Source organism: Jaculus jaculus, chromosome 7 (assembly GCF_020740685.1).
Source record: "Jaculus jaculus isolate mJacJac1 chromosome 7, mJacJac1.mat.Y.cur, whole genome shotgun sequence".
Lineage (NCBI taxonomy): Eukaryota > Metazoa > Chordata > Mammalia > Rodentia > Dipodidae > Jaculus > Jaculus jaculus.
The window spans coordinates 40,107,320-40,114,436 of NC_059108.1; the positions used below are offsets into that span (position 1 = coordinate 40,107,320).

The 7,117-nt window shown below is 46.6% G+C and overlaps 1 long non-coding RNA gene across 1 annotated transcript; it reads left to right on the forward strand.

Annotated features, from left to right (window-relative positions):
- Positions 1–801: 801 nt before the first annotated feature.
- LOC123462203 lies at positions 802–4,510 on the forward strand. The gene is made up of 3 exons (XR_006638155.1): positions 802–967; positions 3,683–3,736; positions 4,336–4,510. It is a non-coding gene; the product is annotated as an uncharacterized LOC123462203 (long non-coding RNA).
- The last annotated feature ends 2,607 nt before the right edge of the window (positions 4,511–7,117 follow it).

Consider the following 7,117-nt stretch of genomic DNA (forward strand, 5'->3'; position numbering starts at 1 on the left):
GGTCCTGGGGAATTGACCCTTGAACTGGGGTCTTTTGGCTTCACAGGCAAGTGCTTAACCTCTGAGCCATCTCTCCAGCCACCCCTCCCCCCACCAACTTTTTTTATACCCAGTGAAAGAACATAGAAAATAAAATGTATAATGTACTTACGAATTTTTTTTTTGTTTGTTTGTTTGTTTTTCAAGGTAGGGTCTCACTCTAGCTCAGGCTGACCTGGAATTCACTATGGAGTCTCAGGGTGGCCTCGAACTCATGGCGATCCTCCTACCTCTGCCCCCCGAGTGCTGGGGACTTATGAATTTTTAAAAAATTACTTTTATTTATTTATTTGACAGAGGAGACAGAGAGAATGGGCACACCAGGGCCTCCAGCCACTGCAAACGAACTCCAGATACATGCGCCACCTTGTGCAGCTGGCTAACATGGGTCCTGAGGCATCGATCCTGAGTCCTTTGGCTTTGCAGGAAAATGCCTTAACCACTAAGCCATCCCTCCAGCCAGTACTTATGAATTTTGAAATATATATCCACAAAACAGTGAAATACAGTTCACAGGTTGCAAACAAAAAGGAAGCTATTAAACTCTGAAATGATTGTCCAAATCAGGGTGGAAGATAATGTGGAAATTCATACAAGGAAGGGAAAAGACCTCAAAAGAACTGGGAGAGCAGACACTGGTGCCAAGGTATTTCCTAATGAAAAACTCTCATGGGTGTTGGTAAATGTTTAACAGCTGTGTCTCCAAGAGGGAAAAAATGCACCCTGATTTGCAGTGTTTGCTGATTTCCAAGGTAAATCTATGCCTCTGGCTGGTTTTGAGCTATGTGCATGACTCACTGGAAACGATCTAGGAGATGCAGGTGTCCTGGGAACGCGCCCTTCCTGCCACTTTCCCTGGAGTTCTTCACAACACTGTGGACTAGCAATATTTGGAATTTCTTTGAAAGCCAAACTTTACAGAGTCAAGGTAAGACAGATTTAATAATTATTTTCCTTGCCTGATACATACTGCATATCCTTTAACATTCTGTTTGAAAGGTTTATTTGCAGTTCCTTTTTTTTTTTTTTTTGGTAGGGTTTCCCTGTAGCCCAGGCTGAGCTGGAATTCACTATGTAGTCTCAGAGTGTCTCGAATTCACAGTGATCCTCCTACCTCTGTCCTCCGAGTGCTGGAATTAAAGGCGTGTGCCACCATGCCAAGCTCTTTTAATTAATTAATTAACTAATTAATTAATTTTTTTGTGTGTGTGTTTGTTTTTTCAAGGTAGGTTCTAGCTGTGGCCCAGGTTGACCTGAAATTCACTAAGTAGTCTCAGGTTAGCCTGTAACTCATGGTGATCCTCCTACTTCTATCTCCCAAATGCTGTGATTAAAGGTGTGCTCCACCATACCTGGCCTCCTTTAAGCTACCTTGAAACTACATAGTGAATTATTCCAGGTCAGGTCAGGTCAGGCTGGGCTAGAGCAAAACCCTACCTCGGGTGTGGCGGGGGCAGGAGGGAGAGATTTGAGGAAGGGCTGGAGAGATCACTCAGTGGTTAAATTGCAAAGCCCAGTGACTTGGGTTCAATTTCCTAGTACCTACATAAGCCAGATGCACAAAGTGACATGTGCATCTGTAGTTCCTTTGCAATAGCTGGAGGTCCTGGCATGACATTCTCATTCTCTTTCTTTGCTTGAAAAACAAAAACAAACAAAATAAGGGCTGAGAAGATGGCTCAGCAGTTAAAAGTGCTTTCTGCACAAGCATGAGATCCTGAGTTTGAGTGAATGAATGAATGAATAAATATATTTAAAAAAAAAGGAGGGCTGGAGAGATGGCTTAGCGGTTAAGCGCTTGCCTGTGAAGCCTAAGGACCCCGGTTCGAGGCTCGGTTCCCCAGGTCCCACGTTAGCCAGATGCACAAGTGGGCGCACGCGTCTGGAGTTCGTTTGCAGAGGCTGGAAGCCCTGGCGCGCCCACTCTCTCTCTCTCCCTCTATCTGTCTTTCTCTCTGTCTGTCGCTCTCAAATAAATAAAAGTACTAAAAAAAAGAGCTCTACTTCTAACATTTAAAAAAAAAAAAAAAAAGAGCCAGCATGGTGGTGCATGCCTTTAGTCCCAGCACTCGGGAGGCAGAGGTAGGAGGATCACTGTGAGTTCAAGGCCACCCTGAGACTACATAGTGAATTCCAGGTCAGCCTGGGCTAGAGCAAGACTCTACCCCAAACCACCCACCCCCCAAAAAAAGATATTTAAAAAAAGATGAGGAACATACACCACTTCTACAGAAACCTGATTTTAGTTTCTTAAAAACATTTTAGGTTTTTGTCTCACTGACCATTAATACCCACATAAACCATCACTTAAGATATATCCCCCAGAATATGCTTGAAAAGATAAACAGCTGCCTACTCATTTATGTAAAGCTATTGGCAGGGAAATGCAAAATACACATATACATATTTTACATTTTTGGGCATGTGTGAACAGTATACATGTGTGTGCACATGTGTGGAGGTCAGAGAACACTGGGTGTTCTCTTTTCACTCATCCTCCTGTTTTCTTGAGACAAGGTCAATCAGCTCAGAGTGGCTGTTTTCACCTATTTTTTTTTTTTTTTTCCTTTGGTCAGCAAGCCTCAGCCATTCTCTGTTCTGTCTTCCACATGTCAGGGGTCAACAGATATGTGTGTGCAGGCCCAGATGTTTATGTGGGTGCTGGGGACTCGAACTCAGGATCTCATGCTTGTGCAGAAAGCACTTTTAACTGCTGAGCCATCTTCTCAGCCCTTATTTTGTTTGTTTTTGTTTTTCAAGGTAGGGTCTCCCTCTAGCTCAGGCTCACCTGGAATTCACTATGTAGTCTCAGGGTGGCCTCAAACTCACAGTAATCCTTCTACCTCTGCCTCCGAAGTGCTGGGATTAAAGGCATGCACCAACACAGCTCTTATTTTCTTTTTTTTAAGGATTTTTATTTATTTATTTGATTATTTGAAAGTGAGAGAGAGAGAAAGAGGCAGATAGAGAGTGAGAGAGAGAATGGGCACGCCAGGGCTTCCAGCCACTGCAAACGAACTCCAGACGCGTGCGCCCCCTTGTGCATCTGGCTAACGTGGGACCTGGAGAACCGAGCCTTGAACCAGGGTCCATAGGCTTCACAGGCAAGTGCTTAACCACTATGCCATCTCTCCAGCCCACAGCTCTTATTTTTTTTAAGACAGGGTCTCGGGGCTGGAGAGATGGCTTAGCCGTTAAGGCGTTTGCCTGCAAAGCCAAAGGACAAAGGTTCAACTCCCCAGGACGCACATAAGCCAGATGCACAAGGGGGTACATGCATCTGGAGTTCGTTTGCAGTAGCGGGAGGCCCTGAGCACCCATTCTCTCTCTCTCCCTCTCAAATAAATAAAAATAAAAATATTTAAGACAGGGTCTCATGTAGTCCAGGCTGGCCTCAAACTCACTGTTAGCTGAGGCTAACCTCGTCTCCTGCTCCTCCTACCTCCTGAGTGCTTTTACAGGCACATACCACCACACCTGGCCGAAGTATATATCTAAAATTTTCCCACTTGCCACCTATTAGAACAGGGTTTCTCAACTGTACCTCAGCTGACATGCCGGATGTTTCTTTGTTGTGGGGGTCGTCTGGACATTGTAGGGTGTTCAGCATTACACTGAAATTCTTCCCATTTGGTGCCCACAGCACCCTGTCCAACACTGCCAGCTGTCCACAGAAAGAGCGGCAAGATCATTGCAGGTGAGAACCACTGCTTTGCCCACAGGCTTCCTTTAATCACTGCATTATGTTGGTCATTTACTGAGGTGGCCTTGCCAGGACCACATTAAAAGCCAGCTGCCATTCAGATTCTGTAACGAGTGAGTTGCAAGAGTTCTGTAAATCTTTATGAACTGCTCTTGTTTTTTTGTTGGTTTCAGAAACATGTCCTAAGTCCCTTGTACTGTAGACAACTATGAGTCTTCCGTCGCATGCTAGGACCAAACTAATATCTTCTGTCATCTCATGTCTTTTGCTTAGTCTTTTTTTGTTGTTGTTTTTGTGGTAGGGTTTCACTCCAGCCGAGGTTGACCTCTAAATCACTTTGTAGTCACAGGCTGGCCTAGAACTCAGCGATCCTCCTACCTTTGTCTCTTGAGGGATGGGTCTAAAGGCATGTGTCACCACACTGGCAAGTAATGTTTATTTTTAGATATTTGACAGAGAAAGAGGAGGAGGAGAGAGAATGGGCACACCAGGCCCTCCAGCCACTGCGGGTGAACTCCAGATGCATGCACCCTCTTGTGCACCTGGCTAACGTGGGTCCTGGGGAATCGAACGTAGGTGCTTTGGTTTTGCAGGCAAATGCCATAACTGCTAAGCCATCCCTCCAGCCCACAAGTGTAATTTTGAAAATCAGAAGCTGGGATTGGGTCCAGCTGTCAAGCAGCTAAGCTGATGAACTGATTAGCAGGAGCCTGAGCCGGCCGTGGTGGCACACGTCTGTGACACCAGCATGCACTCAGAGGCACAGGATCACGAAGGTGAGGGAATGCAAAGGCCTCCCCTGAAGCTCCACTCACTCCTTTCCCCACACGTCATCCTTGCTTTCTCAAGGCACAAGGCAACAGCCAGTGTCCTGATCCTTATTGGTCCAGTGAGGAGAGCAAATCTCAGGGAGGTTAACCATCCGAGACTTCTAAAGCTGTTGTGTGGGAGGAAGGGATTTATTTGAGTTTACAGGTCCAGGGGACGTTCCATCAATGGCAGAAGCTGGCTCCCTTTCACAGATCCAATCAGAGAGAAACCACCACAGTCCAGTAAACACCAAAAGGCGGGAACCCCACCAGACACCAGAGCTCAAACTCCTCTCTGTACCTTTGGGCTGGAATTCAGATCTGCCTACACTGATGTGGTCCCCTCCAGCAGGCAGCTGGAGACTGAAGGTTTTGTTTTGTTTTGTTTGGAGGTAGGGTCTCACTCAAGCTCGGGCTGACCTGCAATTCACTCTGTAGTCAGTCTCATGGTGGTGGCCTTGAACTCCTGGCAATCCTCCTACCTCTGCCTCCTGAATGCTGAGATTAAAAGCATGTGCCACCATGCCCTGAAGTTTTTTTTTTTTTTTTTTTTTTAAGAGGTCCTGGTCTCACTGTAGTTCAGGATAACCTGAAATTCACTATGTAGTCTCAGGGTGGCCTCGAACTCATGGTGAGCCTCTTACCTCTGCCTCCCAAGTGCTGGGATTAAAAGTGTGTGCTACCACACCAGGCTTAAAAATAAATTGGGGGCTGGAGAGATGGCTTAGCAGTTAAGCACTTGCCTGTGAAGCCTAAGGACCCCGGTTCAAGGCTTGATTCCCCAGGACCCATGTTAGCCAGGTGCACAAGGGGGTGCACGTGTCTGGAGTTCGTTTTCAGTGGCTGGAGGCCCTGGCATGCTCATCCTCTTTCTCTCTCTGTCACTCTTAAATAAGTAAAAATAAAAGCAGATATAGAGAGGCAAAGAGAATGGGCACTTATGATAAGGGCCTCCAGCCTCTGTAAGCACTACTTTGAGCATCTGGCTTTTACATGGGTACTGGGGAACTGAACCTAGGTCGTTAGGCTTTGTAGGCAAGCGCCTTAACCACTGGGCCATCCTTTAAGCAAAAGTTTAACCTTTAGCAAGTAATACCCGAGGATGTCAGGCATGGCAGCGCACATCTTTAATCCCCGTGCTCAGGAGGCAGCAGTAGGACGATCACTGTGAATTCGAGGCCACCCAGAGACTACAGTGAATTCCAGGGCAGCCTAGGTTAGAGCAAGACTCTACCTCAAAAACAAAACAAAACAAAACCTGAGGGCTTGGAGAGATGGCATAGTGGTTACGGCACTTGCTGGCAAAGCCTGAGGAATCAGGTTTCATTCCCTATTACCAAAGTAAGCCAGATGCACAAGGAAGTGCATGAACCTGGAGTTTGTTTTCAGTGGTTGGAGCCTCTGGTGTGCTCATTCGTTCTCTCTTGTGGGACAGAGAAATTTCATGTTACACTATTGCATATAGGAAGTATTATTTCTGTTTTTTCTTTTTATTAGTATAGACATATTTTGTGTGCAAACATCACATGGTGGTACCATTCTTTCCCTCCTCCCTGCCCCTTTTATGAAGAGCCCTTCCTCATTGGGGATGCAGGTCAACCCCATGGGGATTGTGGGTCATACATTGTGGGGGCAGCAGTTATAGGGAAGAAGTAATGTCTCTGTGCAAATTGTCCCAGCTTGTGGCTGTAACAACCTTTCTTCCCTCTCTTCCACAAAATTCCCTGAGCCATACTAGGACCATTTTAAATCTACTTTAGTGATGGACACTTAGGAGCATCTAGATGTCTGTTTTTTTTTTTTCCCTGCAAGTTTTAAGTCTTTTAAATAAAATTCAATTTTCCCAAGTCTTTTTGACCACAGCTGGTGGTGAAGACTTGACTCCTGGGCTTCAACATCGCTGCCTTGGATTGCAGAAGTTTCCTTTCACTATGACTTTGATTCTCAGGAATCTGGAGGGCAAGGAAAAGTCCCAACACAGCCAATATCTCCAAGGGAACGAGAGTCGTGAGTCTCCCGCTCCCCATCTTTGTGAGTACAGGTACACATGTGCCAGTGTGTGTGCGGAGGTCAGAGGACAACCTTGGGTGTTGGTTCTCACCTTCCATCTTAATACAGGGCTGTCTGCTGCTGTCACACCAGCCTGGCTGGCCTGTGAGCTTCCAGGGCCTCTCCTTGCCACCTCCCACCTTGAGGTAGGAGAGCCGAGATCAGGTGTGCTGTGTCTGGCTTTTCGTGGGTTCTGTGCACCCAAGCCCAGGTTCTCACACTTGTGCAACAAGTACTTTGCCCACTGAGCATCTCCCCAGCCAGTCTTGGAAGTAACCCTTCTGAGTGTTGGTAACTGGCTCTTGGGAATCCACAGGCCAACTTCTGACTTCGATGAGCGTCAGCATGTGCTTGCATGTTCTCTACTACTGTTTTGGCTGGGTGTGGTGGTGCACGCCTTTACTCCCAGCACTCAGGAGGCAGAGGTAGGAGGATCGCCATGAGTTCCCGGCCACGCTGAGACTCCATAGTGAATTCCAGGTCAGCCTGGGCTAGAGTGAGAGCCTACCTCGAAAAA